Source organism: Pituophis catenifer, unplaced genomic scaffold, assembly GCF_029215685.1.
Source record: "Pituophis catenifer annectens isolate HBS135680 unplaced genomic scaffold, rPitCat1.0.hap2 SCAF_5, whole genome shotgun sequence".
In the NCBI taxonomy this organism is placed as follows: domain Eukaryota; kingdom Metazoa; phylum Chordata; class Lepidosauria; order Squamata; family Colubridae; genus Pituophis; species Pituophis catenifer.
Window position 1 is genome coordinate 4,069,968 of NW_027256885.1, and position 21,148 is coordinate 4,091,115.

At 40.6% G+C, this 21,148-nt stretch overlaps 1 pseudogene; it reads left to right on the forward strand.

The window, feature by feature from the left end:
• Window positions 1-16,816, forward strand: part of LOC139317390 (serine/threonine-protein kinase NLK2-like) — a 67,748-nt pseudogene extending 50,932 nt beyond the window's left edge.
• Window positions 16,817-21,148: the final 4,332 nt, after the last annotated feature.

Below are 21,148 nucleotides of genomic sequence, written 5' to 3' on the forward strand. Positions count from 1 at the left end.
CCTTTCGGCCTGTCCTCTGCCCCAAGGGTGTTTATCAAGTTGATGGCTGCCTTGGTGGGCCATCTCTGGACTCTACCTGTCCGTATACAGTTCTACCTGGATGACATCCTCATCCAGTCCAGTTCAGTATCCCGAGCCAGACAGGACCTAGATACCACCATACAGGTCCTCCAATGTTATGGCTTCTCAGTGAACTGTTCCAAAAGTCATCTGATCCCTACAACACGTTTGTTCCATCTAGGGGCAATAATAGACACAGTGGAGTCAAGGATGTATCTTTCACCGGACCATCAATCCAGCCTGAAGGACCTGGCAGTCAGAGTCCGGTCGGATTGTGCCTCTTCCCTGCTGCTTCTCTCTCAGCTGCTGGGAAAGATGGTGTCGTGTTTCGGCATCACACCTTGGGCTCGTCTCCACAGCAGGGCCCTGCAGTGGTTTCTCCTTCCAGTCCAACGAGCTTGGCGCAGCACATCTCCAGTACAAGTGGAGGTTCCACCAGTGGTCCGGTCTTCCCTCACATGGTCTTCTGATGCCATTGCCCAGGGTTGCAGTTTCCGGGAGCCTCATCATCTCACCCTGACGACCGACGCCAGCCTCTTCGGCTGGGGTGCTCATCTTGGATCCCACATGGCTCAAGGTCAGTGGTCCCCGGAGGATCTTCCACACAACATCAACTGGGTGGAACTGCGGGCCGTCCACCTGGCTCTCAAGAGTTTCAAGTCCCTTGTGTTGGGGTCGGACATATTAGTGCTGATGGACAACATGGCCGCCAAGGCTCACATAAATCGTCAAGGGGGGAACCCAATCCTTAGCTCTGATGCAAGAGTCAGAACAGCTGATTCTTTGGGCAGAGTCTCATCTGTCTTCCATCCAAGTGGACCACATATTGGGAGTGGCGAACGTCCAGGTGGATTGGCTCAGTCGAACTTCGGTCGACCAGGCGGAGTGGCGTTTGGATCTGTCTCTGTTCAGGGCTCTGACAGATCACTTCAGACTCCCAGTGGTGGATCTGTTCGCCACACGGGACAACCGTCAAGTACCGAGGTTCTTCTCCCGGTTCCCATCTCCGGAGGCGGAAGCAGTGGATGCCTTGCGGAGCCCGTGGCCGTCAGGGCTTCTGTATGCCTTTCCTACTCTTCCTCTGATTCCCAGAGTCATCTGGAAGCTCTTGGAGGAGAAGGCGGAACTTTTACTTCTGGCTCCTCATTGGCCCAGGAGACCTTGGTTTGCAGATCTAGTGGCTCTCTCAGTGGTCCGACCCTGGAGGTTGCCTTGGGACAGAATCTCCCTCAGCCGGGGGCGTTAGTACACCGAGACCCACAGTGGTTGCAACTAACCGCTTGGTGCTTGAGCGGGGCCTACTGAGGAAGGACAAATTCTCTTCCAAGGTTATCACTACTTTCCAGGCATCCTGCAGGGATTCCACCAACCGTATCTATAATGCTACATGGTCGTTTTGTACCTGGTGCAAGAAAGGGAATCTAGTTCCCACTGAAGTTTCTGTGGCTCAGGTTTTGGACTTTTTTCAAGTCGGTTTGGATGCTGGGTTGGCCCCTAATACTCTTTGGAGACAGGTGGCAGCCCTTTCTTCCATTCTTACTTGTGGAAACAGGGATTCCCTGTCGAGGCATCCAGTATTTTAACAGTTCCTCAGGGGGGCCTCCAACCTTTGACCACCCGTGGTTCACCGCTTTCCCACGTGGGACTTAAACAAAGTCTTAACTGCCTTTACCCGGGGTCCCTTTGAACCCCTACAGGAGGTTAGTTTGAAATTTCTTTCCTATAAAGTGGCATTTTTGGTGGCTATCACCTCTGATAGGTGCATATCTGAGCTGGCAGCTCTGTCCACTGGGGGGAATCTCTGTGTTTTCCACGCTGACAGAGTAGTTTTACGCCTCGACCCTATGTTCCTTCCAAAGGACAACAGTTGGTTTCATAGGGCTCAGGAGTTGATTCTGCCCAATTTTTGCCCTGAGCCTTCACACCGTTGGGAACGTATTTGGCATACATTGGATGTACGGAGGGCTCTCCGCATATATGTTAAACGGACCTCTTCTCTGCGGAGGACAGAGTCCCTTTTTGTTTCTTTTCAGCCTGCCACTCTCGGCGGCAGGGTCACTTCCTCCACCTTGGGTCATTGGATCAGGGCTTGTATATCTATGGCATATGAAGCCCAGGCCTTAGCTGTGCCCAGGCGTATCACAGCTCATTCAACCCGAAGTGCTGCGACTTCTGCAGCTTGGGCTACCCAGGCCTCTCTGGAGGAGGTCTGCAGAGCAGGTACTTGGTCTTCCCCTTCCCCTTTTATACATCATTACAAGCTTGACTCTTATGCCTTGGCTGAGGCTGCTTTTGGCAGACAGGTTCTCTAGTGGGTTCATTCAGACCTAGGACCACAGGCCCGGACTTCTCCCTCCCAATAGGACACGGCTTTGTTATGTCCCATTCCTGACTGCTGTTTCCTCCTTGATGGAGAATGGGTGTTGGTTATTACCTGATATGCCCTTTCTCAGCTTAGAGAAAAGAGCAGTCAGCCCTGCCCGGTTTATTCATCCAGCCCTGGCATTGGGAGGGTAGGGTTTTGTTCTTTTGTCTTTATAGCTCAACACATCAGTCTGCGTTGACGCCTTTGTCAAAAAGCTGGCAAGCAACAGGAAAAGGCGTGGCTTAACAATTCACAGACTCAGTCCAGGCAGTTAACAGATGGAGTTAACCCATTCCTGACTGCTGTTTCCTCTAAGATGAGAAAGGGCGTATCAGGTAATAACCAATGCCCATTCACTGTTGTTACAGAATTGGTAACAACAGCTCTGAAGCAAAGAGCTTCTTTTTGGGGTTTCAGAATCATGTGATTTAGCAGGCTAATCTCTTAGAAGTGATAAGGAGTGTCCCTTTTAAAATTTTGTCAGTTATCAAATGTTAAGGAAATGTATTTAGAGTCAAGCTTAACCCCAAGCTCAGCACTTTGGCAATAATACAGAACTTACATAGAAGTTTAATTTTGAAAACTATGTTGATAATGCATAGCTAAATGTCTATGGAGATTCTCAGTCATCCAGGTCATGGTTGTCCCAAAGGTGCTTTTTCAAGAGGCAGCTGGACTTTCAAGGCAGCTGGACTTTCTGTTTTTTCTTTGAAGACGTTTCACTTCTCATCCAAGAAGAAGCTTCTTGGATGAGAAGCGAAACATCTTCAAGGAAAAACAAAGAAAGTCCAGCTGCCTCTTGAAAAAGCACCTTTGGGATATGTTGATAATGGAAGGAAGGGTTTAATTTTAGTTTTAATTTTTATTTATTTTATTTATTTATTTAATAGTCCAATTTATATGCCGCCCTTCTCCGTAGACTCAGGGCGGCTTACAATGCATTATAGCAATAGCCTGCATACTTTTTTGTATATACCTGCTTATTAGGGCTTTCAGCCCCCCCTTCAATTAAGTTTGGGAATACCCAATGTGTTTTTTCTCTCTCCTCAATTCTGCAGGGCTAAAATATTTGCACTCTGCTGGTGTCCTTCATCGGGACATCAAGCCTGGGAATCTGCTGGTCAATAGCAACTGTGTCCTCAAGGTAATTCATCCTTGTAGACAACCCAGGAAGCTTTCAAGATAGCCACCTCTTGAAAGGTGACTCTGACGTCCAGCTGTTTTAGCTATGACAGCCAAAGATTAAATGTTTTCTTGCCCCCCCCTTTCCAGTCACTGATTCATACTACTACACTAAGAATAGAGATGCTGGGTGTATAAATATGTGTATGGGTGTGACAAATCTATAAGATGTTGGGTGTGGTGTTGTGCTCAAAGCCATCAGTGGTGACACTGCCCACCATGCTGCAGATTTTAACACATATCTTCAATAATTCCCTGTCTCAAAGTCTTGCAGCTGATACAGCCACAGCCACCAAATTGCTCTTTTTGATGTGACAAAAGAAGGAAATTATTAACCATGCAAAAAGAGATCAAATGGGTTATATTTAATTTAATGTGATGTGCTAGAATTTCAGATATAAAAACGTGTGTATAGGTAGTCTTTGACCTACAACTGCCTGCCCATTACAGTCATTGTCACTGCGTTATTTTATTTGCCAGCTGAGCTCATTATTTCTGGACTATCAGACTTTCTGTACCTTGCCAAGAATTGTTATCAAAAGTTACTACGCATGTCTGCATTCCTTCACTTGCTTCACACACTCTTTCCTTTGTTCTCTTGCCAGAAAGGTCCGGCTGAGAAATAGCCGGCAAAAGCTATTTCAAAATGTAACAATTACTTTTCTTAGTTAGTGAGGTGTTTTATTTTCTTTATAACAAATAAATGAGTTTTATTAGAGAACTTTTCTTCGCGTTTCTTTTCAGAATATTGCAACAAGGAGGAGCCACGATCCATCCTCTAATTAAATCAGGGTGATTTGTCCCAGAGCCAAACATGGGATTAATCAATGCCCTGAAGTTGTGATGGTCATTTAAATGAGGCAGCCATGTGATCTTGCTTAAAGATCCCACCTCTGCTCTCCTTCATGTAGTCATTAAATGGGTCACTGGGTGCCTCAGGTGGGGGAGACCTTGGGAAACCTAGCACAGGCCCAGGCCCACCTACCCCAGCCTTGTAGGTCCTCCCTCATCTTCTGAGACATCCTATGCTCTGCTTCCCACCCCTTGGTATCCCCGTAGGCCTTGGGCCTGCTTCCCCCACCCCTACTGGGCCTTACAGGCCTCTCCCCCCCCCCCCCGTTCCTCACAAGCATTGTGAGGTTCCCTATTGCTGGTCAGGGAATTCTGGGAGTTGAAGTTGCCAGGGTTGAGAAACATTAGCCTAGAGCCACCCACCCAGCTCCCATTTTAGAATGCACCTGAATTAATATCTGTGAGGGATCTCACGAAGAACAATGGTTCGTTGAGGGCGCTTCCAAGAAAGGGTCAGCACGCAAGGATGCAATCAAATTAAGTCTTTATTTAGAAGTAAAAGTAGAGTAAAATAAGTTCCCAGGCATGGAGGCATCCATGCCTGGATTGAGCCCATGGATCAGTCCCATAGGAGACTAGAACAAGAGCAGGGAAAAGGAAAAAGGAAAAAACAAAAAGGGCAAAAAGGGGCAAAAGGAAAAAGCAAAAGTCAGGGAGCAGCCCCTGTGCAGGGGTTCTTATAGGGGCCCCTGGCCCCTCCCTTACAAGGTGTGTGAGGGGGCCGGAGGGCCATTAACTCTTCCCAATGGGGCTGCAGGGGCTGGAGCCCCTTGACCCACCAGTGGGATCAAAGGTGCCTCTTTGCCCCCATCTGGTGGCCTTTGAAGAGACTGCCATGGCTGGCACAAAACACCTAACAATATCATTCAGTGGCATTAAAAGAATATTGATTCCCAGAAGGAGCAGCAGATAGTAGAGAAAGCTAGGTCTGAAAGTTTTGTTTCTCCAGAAGCTTCCTCTGGTTGACCACACCTTCTCATCTTTCTTTTGGATCTGCGATTTTGGTTTGGCTCGGGTAGAGGAACTGGATGAGTGAGTACATGAGCCACATGAGCACATGACTCAAGAGGTGGTTACTCAATATTACCAGGCCCCTGAAATCCTGATGGGCAGCAGGCATTATGGATGTCCAATTGATATTTGGTCTGTGGGCTGCATTTTCACCAAACTCCTTGGCAGGTGCATCCTCTTTCAGGCCCAGAGCCCAATTCAGCAGGTATCTCAGCAGGCTTTGAAGAAAGAGTTGTGAGAGTGTGCAGTTGCAGAAGGCATGAAGGAACGTTTCAGCTTGTGGTTTCACAAAATGTCCACTACTTGACACCGAAGAAGCAACTTACCTTTCTTCTTTTCCTTCTCTCTCTCTCTGCTTCTTCTTCTCTTCTTCCTTCGATTTACGGGGGGGGGGGGGGCAGTTGGACCTGATTATGGATCTCCTGGGGACTCCTCCTGTGGCTGCCCTCCATTCGGCCTGCAAGGGGGCCCATGCCCACATCCTGTGTGGCAGTTACAAGCCAGTGAGTACCACCAGGGCTGGCAAGGTAAGAGCCGTGGGAGTGAAGGAAGCCTCTTAACCACTTTGCATCTTTTTTCTAGCCATCGTTGTCTGTCCTTTACATGCTCTCTGGAGAAGCAACTCACGAAGCTGTGCATTTGCTCTGCCAGATGTTGGTCTTTGATCCAGTGAGTTGGCAATTTTTTGTATATCTAATTGTGAATACTTTGAAGTACTTTGTTTTGAGATTCGCTGGTGGAAAAGTGAAAAGCTTTTGTTTTTTCTTTCTCTTTTATGGATTTTTTTTTTCAAGATGCTTTTTTGTCACTGAACTTAATAGAATTAGATTGGCAAGAATTTGGATTATGACTTGAAGAGTCAGAAGATTTTTTTTTTCCTTTTGGTTGTTGCTGTTTGGATTTTTATTTTGAATTTTTACTTTTTTGTAGTTGAATTGTTTTTTTGTTTTTTTCCTCTCTTTTTCCTTCCTTTTTTTTGATGGGATATTTGGAGTTTTGATTTTTGAGGGAGGTGGTTGATTGGGATTTTTTTTTTTAACTAATCCAACCATCGGGTTGGATTAGATACTTGGATTATAAATAAATCATAAGTGGATTACAAATTATTTGAAAAGTGGAAATGAAGAAATTTACAGCTCATTTACATTCAACAGCAAATTCCTCATTGACAGAAACACAGAAAACCTCGGAGATGATGGAGTTAAAAAATTTGATGCAATCGCTTCATGGTGACTTGAAGAAGGATTTAAAAGAAATGAAAGATATGATGGGGAAAAATGAAGAGAGAATCCAGAAAGTAGAAGAAAAAGTGGAAATGACAGAAAAGAAAGTTGAAGAATTAGAAGAAAAACTTGTGTTAACTGACAAATTGCAAGAAAAAACAATTATCCTGTTGGAAATGGAACGTTCTGATTTTTACTTAAGATTTCAAAATGTAGAGGAAGAAAAAGGAGAAAATTTACCTGAGGTGATTGCTGAGATATTGACAGAAGTTTTGGAACAATCCAAGGAAAAGATTTTAAATGAGATTGATGAAGCTTTTAGAGTATACACAAGATATGCAACAAGAAATAAACTGCCGAGAGAAGTACATGTAAGATTTACGAAGAAGGCAGTGAAAACAGAGATATCACAAGCAGCAAGAAATACAGCATTGAAACATAAAGATAAAGAAATAGTGGTATTAAGACAAATACCTAGAAGAGTTAGGGATTTGAGGAGAGAATACCAGTTCCTAACAAAATTTTTAATATCCAAAGGAGTGAGTTTCAGATGGTTAATACCTGAAGGAATCTTGGTGACATAGCAAGAACAAAGATATAGACTTGATTCTATTGAAAAAGCAAAATTATTCTATGAACAATTTTGTGGACCATTAGAAGAAGATTTGGCAGCAGTAGGCGAGACAAAGCAAAAAGATGAAGAGAAAGACAAAGATGAAAGAGCAAAGGAAGAAAGAGCATTAAGAGAAGGAGCAACTTCCAAGGATCCAATGGAACAAAGAGAGACAAGGGCAATGAAGCTAAAAACTAGTAACAAGTAAAACATGGAAGAAGAAATCAAAGCAATATCAATAAATGTAAATGAACTAAATGTGGCGATAAAAAGAAACAGAACTTTAACCAAACTAAATAGTTTGAAGATGGACATTTTGTTTACAAGAAGTACATATTAGAAAACAACATTTAAAATTACTACAATACCCAAAATTAGGAGTCTTATTTACATCATTGATACAACAAAGTAAAAGAGGAATAGTGTTGTATATTAAAGAAAAATTAGAACCTAAATTACTTTTTGAGGATGAAGAAGGCAGGATTCTAATGGTGGAAATAAAAATGAACTTTAAACAAATACTTTTGATAGCAATATATGCACCAAATGAAAAGCAAGAAGAATTTTATGGGAGATTACACAGGAAAATTTTAGAACTGTATTATGAATACATATGTATAATGGGTGATTTCAATGCTGTAATAGATGTGGACTTGGACTATAAAACAATGAAGACAAACAAAAAATCTAGAAGAATACTGCTGAAATCCTTTTTTACAATGATAGAAGAATTGAGTATTCAAGATATTTGGAGACAAAAACACTTGAAAGAAAAACAATATACTTTCTATTCAAATAGACACTTATCGTGGTCAAGGATAGATATGATACGGATGTCAACAGAACTTATAGACAATATACAAGAAGTAAATATTGGTTCAAATATTTGGGCGGATCATAACCCAATGACAATAATATGGAAAGGACAAAAGAAAAAGGAAAGATGGACTTTGAATGCAACAATATTAAATGAAAAGGACTTTCAGCAGTTTATGGTAAAAGAATTAGAATTTTTCTTTAAAATAAATTTAAAAAAGGATACATCACTTCAGAATGTGTTATACGATGAATGCATATATTAGAGGTCTGGCAATAACGTATTTGGGAAAAAAGAATAAAAAGGAAAGGCAAAAACAGATAAGATTGGAAGAGGATTATAAGAATTTAGAGAAAGCGTTCCAAAAAGATATTCAAAATAAAAAAATTAAGAAGCTGATGGAATTGAAAAAACATGAAATAAATTTAAATGAACAGGAATCATTAGCAAATAAACTAAGAGCATCTAAACATAACTTTTTTGAAAATGCAAACAAACCAGGAAGGTGGTTAGCATATAAATTAAAAAAAGAGAAGGAGAAGAAAATAATAAAACACCTACAAGATGAAGAGGGGAAATTACATTATAGGAATGAAGAAAAGAAGATAATAATTCAAAAATACTATGAAAAACTTTACTCTCAAGAGAAAATTCCGGAGGAAGATATAACAAAATATTTGGAAAAATCAGATTTACCTAAAATAACAGAACAATATAAAGGAATGTTAGAAGAAAGAATAACAATGATGGAATTAACAGAAGTGATAAAAAGACAAAAAAATGGGAAAGCACCAGGACTGGATGGTTTACCAGCTGGATTATATAAAACTTTACAAGAAGTGATGAGCAATGCAATGTTGGAATTATTTAATGAACTTTTAATGAAGGCAAGAATGCCAGACTCATGGAGGGAGGCTTATGTAACACTTATACCTAAAGAAGACACAGATCCACAATTGATAAAAAATTATAGACCGATTTCGTTGTTAAATGTGGATTATAAGATTTTTGCCTCAATAATGGTGAATAGGTTAAAAAAAACTATTAAATGAATTTATTCATATGGACCAAAATGGATTTTTACCTAAAAGGCAAATTAGAGACAATATGAGGATAATTTTGAATACGTTGGAGTATTATGAGATACACTCAGAAAAACGAATGGCGATGATGTTTTTAGATTCTCAAAAAGCCTTTGATAACGTGAATTGGCAATTTATGATAGAACAATTGCAGAGAATGGATTTTGGGGAGAGATTTATAAACACTATAAAAACGATTTATGATAGACAATCTGCTAAGATAATGATGAATGGAGAAATGACAGAAAATGTTAGCATTATGAAGGGCACTAGACAAGGATGTCCTCTATCACCATTGCTGTTTATTTTGAACTTAGAAGTTTTAAATAGAAATATTAGGCGAAGTGAAGAGATAAAAGGGATGAAAATTAAAAAAGAAGATTATAAACTACAAGCTTTTGTGGATGATTTAGTATTCATCTTAGAGGAACCACAAACAACAGGCCCTAAATTACTAGAACAAATAGAGAGTTATGGAAAGGTGTCTGGCCTAAAAATAAAGAAAGAAAAAATGAAAATCTTGGTGAAAAATATCACAGAAAAACAAAAAAGAGAGATAAAAGAGAAATTAGACATACAAGTGGTGAAAAAAGTTAAATACTTAGGAGTATACTTAACTTCAAGATGTGTAACGATAAAAGAGGATAATTATTATAGATTAAAACAACAAATCGAGAAAGATTTGGAGAAATGGAAGAATCTTCAACTATCACTTATGGGAAGGATTGCAATAATAAAGATGAATATATTACCAAGTTTACTATTTCTATTCCAGACAGTACCGATAAAAATTGAAAAGACTTACTTTCAACATCTTAATAAGATAATAAGGAAATTTATTTGGCAAGGGAAAAAAGCAAGGATAAGTATAAAAATGTTACAGGATACGAGACTACGTGGAGGATTTGGACTGCCGAATTGGGAATTATATTACCAGGCAGTAGCATTGACTTTTGGATGAAGGAATGGGATGAATTAAGAAATATAAGACTATTAACACTGGAAGGTCATGATTTACAACTGGGATGGCATGCATTCTTATGGTATGGTAGAAATAAGATACATACGTACTTTCATAGACATTATATAAGGAATGCACTGTTATTGGTATGGGAGAAGGTTAGAGATAAATATTATGTGAAAATACCAATATGGTTATCAACAATGGAAGCTTTAATACACCCAAATGTTTTTAATTTTGGAAATATTGTTAGATACAAGGACTTATTAACAGATAAGGGGGAATTGAAAGGGAAACGAGAATTGGAAGAACAGGGGATTGAGATGGATTGGTATATGTACATGCAAATACAAACAAGATATGAGAAAGATGCTAAATTATATGGTTTTTACTCAGAAAAGACAGAGATGGATAGATGATAGATAGATAGATAGATAGATAGATAGATAGATAGATAGATAGATAGATAGATAGATAGATAGAATACTCACAGGAACAGAGAATAAATTAATTTTAAAAATTCTACAATTTCTTACTTGGCATTGAATTGGAGGAAGAGCAAGTAAAGGAAACAATGATAGCCTGGGCAAAGAATTTTGGACATTCAATTGATTTAGATAAATGGCAACAGTTATGGGAAAGGAATTATAAACTAACAATGTCCACTGCATATAAGGAAAATCAATATAAAATGTTTTACGGATGGCATATGCCCCCTGAGAAACTGGCAAAAATGTTTAAAGATAAATCAGCTAAATGTTGGAAATGTCACCAGTTACCAGGTTCTTATTATCATATGTGGTGAACATGCTCAGAAGCTAAAAACTATTGGAATAAAATTAAGATATGGTTGGAAGAAATGATACAACGTATTGATTTAAAACCAGAGCTGTTCCTACTGGGTATCCTTCCAGAGAAAATTAGTAAAGAAAATATCTATTTGATTATACATGTAATAACAGCTGCATGGATTGTTTATGCACAAAATTGGAAAGCAGAGAAAATACCTTTGGAAGGAGAAGTAATTAAAAATTTTTTAGATTGTACAGAAATGAATAGATTAACTTTGATGATTAAAGAAAGAGAAGATTCAGACTATTTTAAGATATGGAATCAATTTTACTATTGGTTAGAAAAGAGATACAAATAAGTAAATTAATAGTTATGTATAAAAATGTTACAATTAGAATATTGTGTTAGTGATGAATTGTTGTAATGGACTTGGTGAGAATGAAGATAGAAGAAATAACAAAAAGAAGAAGTTTTGGAGACAACACCGAGATGTCACATGGAAGGAATGACTGATCTATTAGATGTTTGTTTGTCTATAAAATAAAAAACTTTTATAAAAAAAAATAAAAATTCAGACGCTTGGCAACTGACTCATACCTGATGTTTGCAGTGTTCCAGGGTTATGTGATCCCCTTTTGCAACCTTCTGACAAGCAAAGTCAATGGGGAAGCCAGATTCACTTAAAAAAACTGTGTTACCAACTTAACTTCAGTGATTCACTTAACAAATGTGGCAAGAAAGGTCGTAAAATGGGGCAAAATTCACTTAACAAATGTCTCACTTAGCAACAGAGATGTTGGGTTCAATTGTGTTCGTAAATGGAGGACTACCTGTATATCTACTCCTCATTTAGTGGCATTCTCAGTTAGCAACCTTTTGCCAATATGATAGCATTAAAAATTTCAGACCATCTCACGCATTTATGATCAAATTTTGTGTGCCTTAGGATAGAGTACACTGAAATGAGAGTAACACTGGCTATCTCTCTCTTTATAAATGTAAATAATTACTTTGTTTGCTGAAGATGTTGCGCCGGCTGGAGGGACTGGGAGTGGGGGGCACCGTTTTGCGGTGGTTCTCCTCCTATCTCTCCGACCGGTCGCAATCCGTGTTGACAGGGGGGCAGCGGTCGACCCTGAGGCGCCTTGTTTGTGGGGTGCCACAAGGGTCGGTCCTCTCACCCCTCCTGTTCAACATTTATGTGAAGCCGCTGGGTGAGATCATCCGTGGTTTTGGGGTGGAGTTCCATCAGTACGCTGATGATACTCAGCTGTACATCTCCACCCCAGACCATCCCAACGATGCCTTGGAAGTGATGTCCCAGTGCCTGGAGGCCATGCGGGTCTGGATGGGGAGAAACAGGCTTCGACTCAACCCTTCCAAGACCGAGTGGCTGTGGCTGCCGGCGTCCCGGTATAGCCAGCTGACGCCATCGCTGGTTATTGGGGGCGAATCATTGGCCCCCACGGAAAGGGCCCGCAACTTGGGCATCCTCCTGGATGCACGGCTGTCTTTAGAAGGGCATATGATGGCCGTGGCCAGGGGGGCTTTTTATCAGGTTCGCCTGATACGCCAGTTGCGCCCCTTTCTGGATCGGGACTCCCTATGCACAGTCACTCAAGCACTCGTCACCTCTCGTCTGGACTATTGTAACGCTCTCTACATGGGGCTCCCCTTGGGGTACACCCAGAGGCTCCAACTGGTGCAGAATGCGGCCGCGCGGGAGATTATGGGAGCGACTGGGCGCTCCCATGTGACTCCTCTCCTGCGTGAGCTGCATTGGCTTTCGGTGGACTTCCGGGTGTGCTTCAAGGTGTTGGTGATCACCTTTAAAGCGCTCCATGGCTTAGGGCCAGGGTACTTATGGGACCGCCTTCTGCCACCAATAGCCTCCCACCGGCCAGTTCGCTCCCACAGAGAGGGCCTCCTCAGGGTGCCGTCGGCTAGACAATGCCGGCTGGCGACCCCCAGGAGGAGAGCCTTCTCTGTGGTGGCACCTACCCTTTGGAACAATCTACCCCCAGAGATACGAGTGATCTCCGACCTCCGGACTTTTCGTCGGGCCCTAAAAACTCATCTCTTTCAGTTAGCCGGTCTGTCTTGATTTTATGATTTTATGGTTGGTTTTAAATTTTGATATGGATTTTAAATTGATAAATTTTAAACTATGGGCCAAATTTAATTATTTTAAATCTATTTTTAATCGTACTTTATGTATAAATGTTTTTATTTTGGCTGTTCACCGCCCTGAGTCCGAAAGGAGAAGGGCGGTATAGAAATTCGAATAATAAATAAATAAATAAATAAATAAATAAATAAATAAATAAATAAATAAATAAATAAATAAATAAATAAAGAAGCTTCTTGGATGAGAAGCAAAATGTCTTCAAAGAAAAACAAAGTCCAGTTGCCTCTTTAAAAAGCACCTTTGGGATAACCATGACCTGGATGACTGAGAATCTCTACAAACTTTTAGGACCAGTCACTTAGCAACCGTTCAAAGCTATGACCTACCAGAAAAAGGGGACTTAGGACCCGGATCTGAAATTCCGATGGTTCCTCACTGCCACCACTGTCATGTGACTGCACTTTGGGCACTCAGCAACATGGCCACATTTACCGCCGTTTGCATTGTCCCATGGTCACATGACTGCACATTATTATGGTTTTGTCACGGCACTTGCTTTTCAGTTTTCTGCACAGCCATGCCATACTGAACAATGGATTCACTCAAAGATCATGGTGTTCGCTTAATAACTGCCACAAAACGTTGTAAAAGGCTGGTCAGGTGATTGGCCCATTTTAAAACCGTTAAGACTTATGACTGTAATTGGAAGGCTCCAATAACAGTCATAACTCGAGGACTACCTGTATACAAGAGTTCTCTCAGCGGGACTTTTTGGGTGATGCTTCCTTTCCTTCCTTCCGCAGGCCAAGCGAATCTCTGCCAAGGATGCCCTTTCTCATCCTTACTTAGATGATCATGATCAGATCATGAGGGGCGACTGAGATACCACACCTGTATGTGCACTTGCTGCTTTTCAGTCTCCTCCGGCTGCATTTATACCAGTGACTTTGAACCCCGGGCTGACCCCAAATTTGATGGCTCTTACGAAAAGAACCTTGCTTCTGTCTGGCAGGTCAAAGGTAATAGATTGAGTCCAAACCTCCTCACAAATCCTGGGGTTTTCAGAAAGCTCCATTCTTAACATAGTGGTGGCGCACTGGTTAGAACGCAACATTGTAGGCTAATTCTGCCGACTGTCAACAGTTTGATCCTGACTGGCTCAAGGTTGACTCAACCTTCCATCCTTCCAAGGTCAGTAAAATGAGGACCCAGATTGTTGGGGGCAATATGCTGACTCTGTAAACTGCTGTTCTGTCCCCGTACCACGCACACACACCCACAGACAGCCCGGAGTTAATAAGCCACATGACAAAACTCTTTGATGATAAAGCTGGCAGCAACCCAGTGGCTAGCTGCCAATTCAGAATTTACTCACACAAAACAAAGATTAATCCAAATGCAGTCCGATAAAGCAGGCAAAGTCCAGTAAAGCAGATATCATGGAGTATTTCCAGTTTTTGCTCGTCACAAACTGAACCGGCCACCACACCCACATTTATACCCTGTGGGGTGTGGTCCAGTGACTCAGCTAATCTCTGGCATGCCTTCCCCTCTGCTGCGCACGCTTCTCCCTGCGCCTCTGCCGAGGGTCCAGCCAGCACTTATCTTCTTCGTCACTGTCCACCTGTGGCTGTGGGGACGTGCTTGGCTCTGAGCCTATTGTTTGGCCTTCGGTGTCCTCCGGAGGCATTGCCAGAGAGGAGGGTCCTGGAGAGGGAGGCCTTGCCAACTCCTCTCCCTCACTCTCAGAGTCTGCATCTGTTGATAGCCCAGGCTCAGGCAACGGAGCCACAACAACTGCTTGGAAAGGGCTGTAAAGCAAGGGTGAAATCTAAAATTTGTTACTACCGGTTCTGTGGGCGTGGCTTGGTGGGGGGGTAATGTGACTGGGTGGGCGTGGCCAACTTTTTTTAAAAAACTTTTAAAAGCATTTTTTCTGCAACCTCTTTGGCCGAAGAGGTTGCAGAAAAAAATGCTTTTAGAAGCCTCTGACGATCAGGCAACTCAGCTGGGATCGCCAGAGGCTTTTAAAGGCATTTTTTTTCTACAGCCTCTTCGGCCAAAGAGGTTGTAGAAGAAATGCTTTTAAAAGCCTCTAATGATCCCAGCTGAGCCGCGTGATCATCAGAGGCTTTTTTTTACTTTTAAAAGCATTTTTTCGGCTGAGAGGTTGTATAAAAAATGCTTTTAAAAGTAAAAAAAATAGCCTCTGATGATCGCGTGGCTCAGCTGGGCATGGGGGGGGGCGCAGGGATTTTTGCTACCTGTTCTCCGAACCACCCGCCGCCATCGCTACTGGATTGGGAGATCCGGTCCGAACCGGGAGCATTTCACCCCTGCTGTAAAGCACTATGAAACGATATATAAGTACAAGGGCTATTGCTATTCCTAGTTGCTAATTTAGGATATAAATATTGATCTTAACCGTCCTACACTAAGTACATGAGGGCAATTAATGCATGTAATTCCATGAATTCCACCAGACTTTGGGATTTAAACCTTTGATCTGATTTTTTTTTTTATTGTCTCAGTTCTTCTCCATCCTCTGTGTTTTTGGTATCATCTTATATAATTATGGAGAAGTCAAAAGGTTAACCCATTGTTTTGTGTCACCTCATCCTAAGAAGCACATCCCATGTGGGTTGTTGAATCCCCCAATTCCCCTGTGCAACCATATAGCACTAATGGCATTGATTGATTTTGGAGGAGGAAGAGATCTCCAAAGAGGTGATGAAGATTTTGCAGTAGTAGGGATTCCTCCGAATCTGCAGGTTAAGTTTTAAGTGTACACGGGGCAAGTCACTTGGATGGCAAGCTGTCCAAATGTGTGATAGTTGTGATTCACTGCTGCTATTATCCCAAATAGTTGTGATAGCCTTGGCTTGCCAGAGTTAGGAGAGGCAGAATGAAAATACATAGAAAAATAGAGGAGAAGAAAAGAGAGACATATATTATGTAAATATAGGAGTACAAATTTGGGCTGTAAAAATTGGGATTTTTGTGGCCCTGATGGTGACCAAATAAAAATGAACTCTTTGTTTTTCAGAACTGATGCACAGGTTTATCTTGGAACAGCAGCATGGGAAATGGGTCCCCCTCTGTATCAACCCCCAGTCAGGTGCCTTCAAAACCTTCACTCAGTAAGTCTCTGAAATTGGTGGCTCGTTGTACCATCCCCTAACCAGCAAGTTTGTGGTTCTGTCTTTAACAGAAGGAGAAAGAGGAGGTAATACAGGCAGTCCCCGACTTACAACAGTTTGTTTAGTGACCATTCAAAGTTACAACGGCACTGAAAAATGTGACTTATAGCCATTTTTCACAGTTATGACCTTTGCAGCATCCCATGATCATGTGATCAAAATTTGGATGCCTGGTAATCAGTTCATATTTATGACCACTGCTGTGTCCCAAGGTCTTTTGTGACTTTCTAACATGCAAAGTCAATGGGGAAGCCAGATGCACTCAACAACCGGCTTAGTAACTTATCAACTCCAACGATTCACTTAACAACTATGGCAAGAAAGGTCGTAAAATGGGGCAAAACTCACTTAACAAATGTCTCACTTAACAGCAGAAATTTGGGGCTCAATTGTGGCCATAAGACGAGGACTGCCTGTCATATTTTTTTCCCCTCCCACCTGGCAGCTCCACAGCATGGCATTCTTCCGAGGTGTCCAAAAAGGAAGAGAGATGAAGCTGCTCCTTGGATGGTCATGATGGAAAAAGAAAAGAAAGAAGAGGGACAGAAGACACAAGGGGTTGGCATTGCTGCTGGCAGCTGAGAGAATAAAAGAAGATGGAGGTGCTGCTCTTCATCCTGCACTCTTGAATATTTTGACTCATGGACAGATGCGTTTGGGAAAGGGCAGGGAGGAGGAATGTCTGGGTCATTATTATAGTACTGATATTTGGAAGTGGACAAGTTGGGGAAGGGATTTTTTCCCCCACTGGTGGATGTCTTTTTCTTTCCCCCATTCCTGTACTGCACTGGAAAACTGTGTTGTAGGCACTGTCTTTGTGGATTCTTTCCCTTCTTCCCTGGCTCTGCACCAATATTTCCCCCTCCTTATACATATGGGGTCTTTATCTGGCTTCCTCCAAAAAGGGATGGCCAGGTTAGAATGAAGAGAAGTTTGTTCTTGAAATGAGGGGTGTCTGTTCTTTCTGTTTCAAAGAATCTCGCACTACACAAAGACTCTGACCGGTGTTTCTCAGCATTGCCCACTTTAAGATGTCTGGATTTCAACTCCAATTCCCCAGCCAGCATAGCTGGCTAAGGAATTCTGGGAGTTGAAATCTAGCCATTTTAAAGTGGACAAGGTTAAGAAACACTGCCTTAGACTAAGGATAGATGTGTTTTCCCACAAATCCCCTTCCCCTTAAAATACTTCCTTTTTTTATTTTTTTTTATTTTAAATATTTTATTGTTAAGAAATTATAATAATACAGTTTTTATCCATCCGGTTACATGGTATAGGAAAAGGAAATAAATAAGAGTACAGATGTATGTACATATAGATAATCTTTGCTACTCAATTACATGGTATATATACAGTACTTATATCATTCTTAATGTATATATATCTAGTGGGTCTTTAAAGGTAGATTAATAAATACATGAGTCATATCTTTTGCTTACCTAAGTAACCTTTCCTTACCTCATTTTACTTTCTACCATCTGCAGTACATCTTCTCTTACTATATCATTTAACTATTTCTTGTACTCAATCTAGTCTCTTTCATTTTTTTTATTTCATTTTCCTCTTCTCTAACCACCCGTACCACTTATCCCACACGCTATAATAATCAGAATCTTCTCTGTCATTGATTTCCAGCGTTAATTTATTCATCTCAGCACATTCCATTATTTTACCGATTACTTGTTCCTTGGTTGGTATTTTTTTCTCTTTCCATTGTTGAGCAAAAGAGATTCTTGCTGCTGTTGTTATATGCACTGCTAGGTATTTCTTCTTTTTTGCCATTTCCATCTTGAGAATTCCCAGGAGGAATATTTTAGGATCTAATTTAAAAGTTTCACCTATTATTTCTGAAAGCCAATTGCCAATCATCTTCCAATATTTTTTTGCTTGAGGGCAGGTCCACCAGCAATGGTAAAAAGTGCCTTGCTGATGCCCGCACTTCCAACACTTTGGACTTAAGTTGGGATAAATTTTGGCAATCCTAGCTGGTGCTAGGTGCCACCTGTAGATCATCTTATACTGGTTCTCCTTGTAGGTGGTTGCCTTAGTGAGTCTTACATTGTTATTCCATATTTGGTCCCATTCTTCCAAATTTATATTTTTCCCAATATTTTTGGCCCATGCTAACATTGGGTCTTTAACCACCTCCTCCATCAGGTCGTATTCTACCAAATAATTATACAATTTAGCCAGTAATTTATTGTCCGTGCTCATCCAAATCTTATCAAAATCTTTGCTACCCATTTCTATACCGTATTGTTCTTTATCTTTTTTGTACCTTGATTTTATCTGTGCGTATGTCCACCATTCTATATGAGTGCCTTGTTCTTTTAACTGTTCTATTGTTTTAAGATTCCCTACCTCGTCTAATATTTCTTTATATTTCACCGTTTTACCAAGTTCCAGAACGTTTGGGTATATTATCGCCTCCATAGTTGAGAGCCAACTGGGGATTTTAGTATAGTGTTTTCGTCTTATTTCTTCCCAGGTTGACTTCAGTATATCCCTCAATTTGTGTTTATTAAAGTGTGTTTTTGTTTTTTTCCCTGTTTCCCATAGGTAGGCATGCCAGCCTTTCTGAAGATCATGCCCTTCTAACGTTAAAATTCTTTTGTTCACCAAGGTTGCCCAATCTTTTAGCCAAACTAGAATTGCTGCTTTATGATAAGTTTCCCAAATAGGTAGTCCAAGCCCTCCTCTATCTTTTTTATCTTGTAAACTCCTAATTGCTATTCTTGGCTTTTTTCCTCCCCAAATAAATTTCCTAATGATGGCATTGAATTCTCTGAAATTTTTTTTTTTTTAAGTGTTTTATTGTAAGAAGTTATAATAATACAATTTTTTCTCCATCCGGTTACATAGTATGGAAAAAGAAATAAATGCAAATTACATATTGAACATAAGTGAGTGATTTTTCCAGCCCAGATACATAGTAGTGCATAGCAGTAAATAAAGAAAAAGTGGAGAATTGTGTTCTCATATCATTTAGGTCGTATATTATGTATCTATAATAATCTTCTACTATACATTAATGAATACATAGATTTTTGTCTCCTACTTATCCGAGTATCCTCTCCTTGCCATCTTATCTTTCCTACCATCCTCTCTACATCTTCTCTTACTATTTCGTTTTGCTATTTCTTGTTCTGGTCTCTTCCCTTTTTATTTCAATTTCCTCTTCTCTAGCCACCCGTACCACTTGTCCCATACGCTGTAATAATCCGAATCATCTCTGTCATTGATTTCTAATGTTAATTTGTTCATCTCGGCACACTCCATTATTTTGCCGATTACTTGTTCCTCATTCGGGATTTTTTTCTCTTTCCATTGTTGGGCGAAGGCAATTCTTGCTGCTGTTATTATATGCAATGCCAAATATTTCTTCTTTTTTGTCATTTCCTTCTGAAGAATTCCCAGGAGAAGTATTTTAGGATCTAATTCGAAAGTTTCACCTATTATTTCTGAGAGCCAATTACAAATCGTCTTCCAGTACTTTTTTGCTTGGGAGCACGTCCACCAGCAATGGTAAAAGGAACCTTGCTGGTGTGCACACTTCCAACACCTTGGGTTAGAGTTAGGGAAGATCTTAGCAATTCTAGCCGGTGCTAGATGCCACCTATAAATCATCTTGTACTGGTTTTCCTTATAAGTGGTTGCCTTGGTGAGTTTTATGTTAATATTCCATAATTGATCCCATTCTTCCAAATTTATATTTTTCCCAATATTTTTTGCCCATGCTAACATTGGGCCTTTAACTACTTCTTCCATCAGATCATATTCTACTAAGTAGTTATATATTTTAGCTAATAATTTATTGTCTGTACCCATCCAGATTTTGTCAAAATCTTTGCTCCCCATTTCTATGCCATATTGTACTTTATCTTTTTTGTGTCTTGATTTTATCTGCGCATATGTCCACCATTCAATACAAATGCCTTGTTCTTTTAATTGTTCTAATGTTTTGAGGTTCCCTGCCTCATCTAGAATTTCTTTGTATTTTACAGTTTTACCATAGTCCAGAACGTTTGGGTAGATTATCGCCTCCATGGTTGAGAGCCAGCTGGGAATTTTAGTGTAATGTTTCCGTCTTATTTCGTCCCACGTAGATTTTAGTATGTCCCTCAGTTTATGTTTATTGAAATATGTTTTGGTTTTTTTCCCGGTTTCCCATAGATAGGCATGCCATCCCATCTGAAGCTCATGCCCTTCTAATGTTAGAATTCTTTTGTTCGCTAACGTCGCCCATTCTTTTAACCATACAAGGATTGCTGCCTTGTGATAAGTTTCCCAAATAGGTAATCCTAGCCCTCCCCTATTTTTTTTATCTTGTAAACTCCTGATTGCTATTCTTGGTTTTTTCCCTCCCCATATAAACTTCCTGATAATGGCATTAAGTTCATTGAAAAAATTTTTATCCAATTTGATTGGCGCTGTTTGAAACAAGAACAGCAATTTGGGTAGGATACTCATTTTAATGGTCGCTATCCTCCCGAGGAAGGAAATTTGCAACTTCCCCCACTTCTCCAAATCTTGTTTTATACTTTTTACCAGGGGTATATAATTGTCTTCTTTAAGGGCCGAATATTTTGTTGAGATCCATACTCCCAAATATTTTACTTTTTTCGCAATTTGGATTCCCATAGATTCCTCCAGGACTTCTTTTTGATTTTTCGTCATATTTTTAGTGAGCATTTTAGTTTTAGATTTGTTTAATTTAAGTCCTGCTACTTCTCCATATTTATCAAGTGTTTCCAATATATGTGTACCTGTTTCAACCGGTTCTTCCATGATTAGGACGACGTCATCCGCAAACGCTTGAACTTTATATATTTCCTTCCTTATTTTGAGCCCTTTAATTTGAC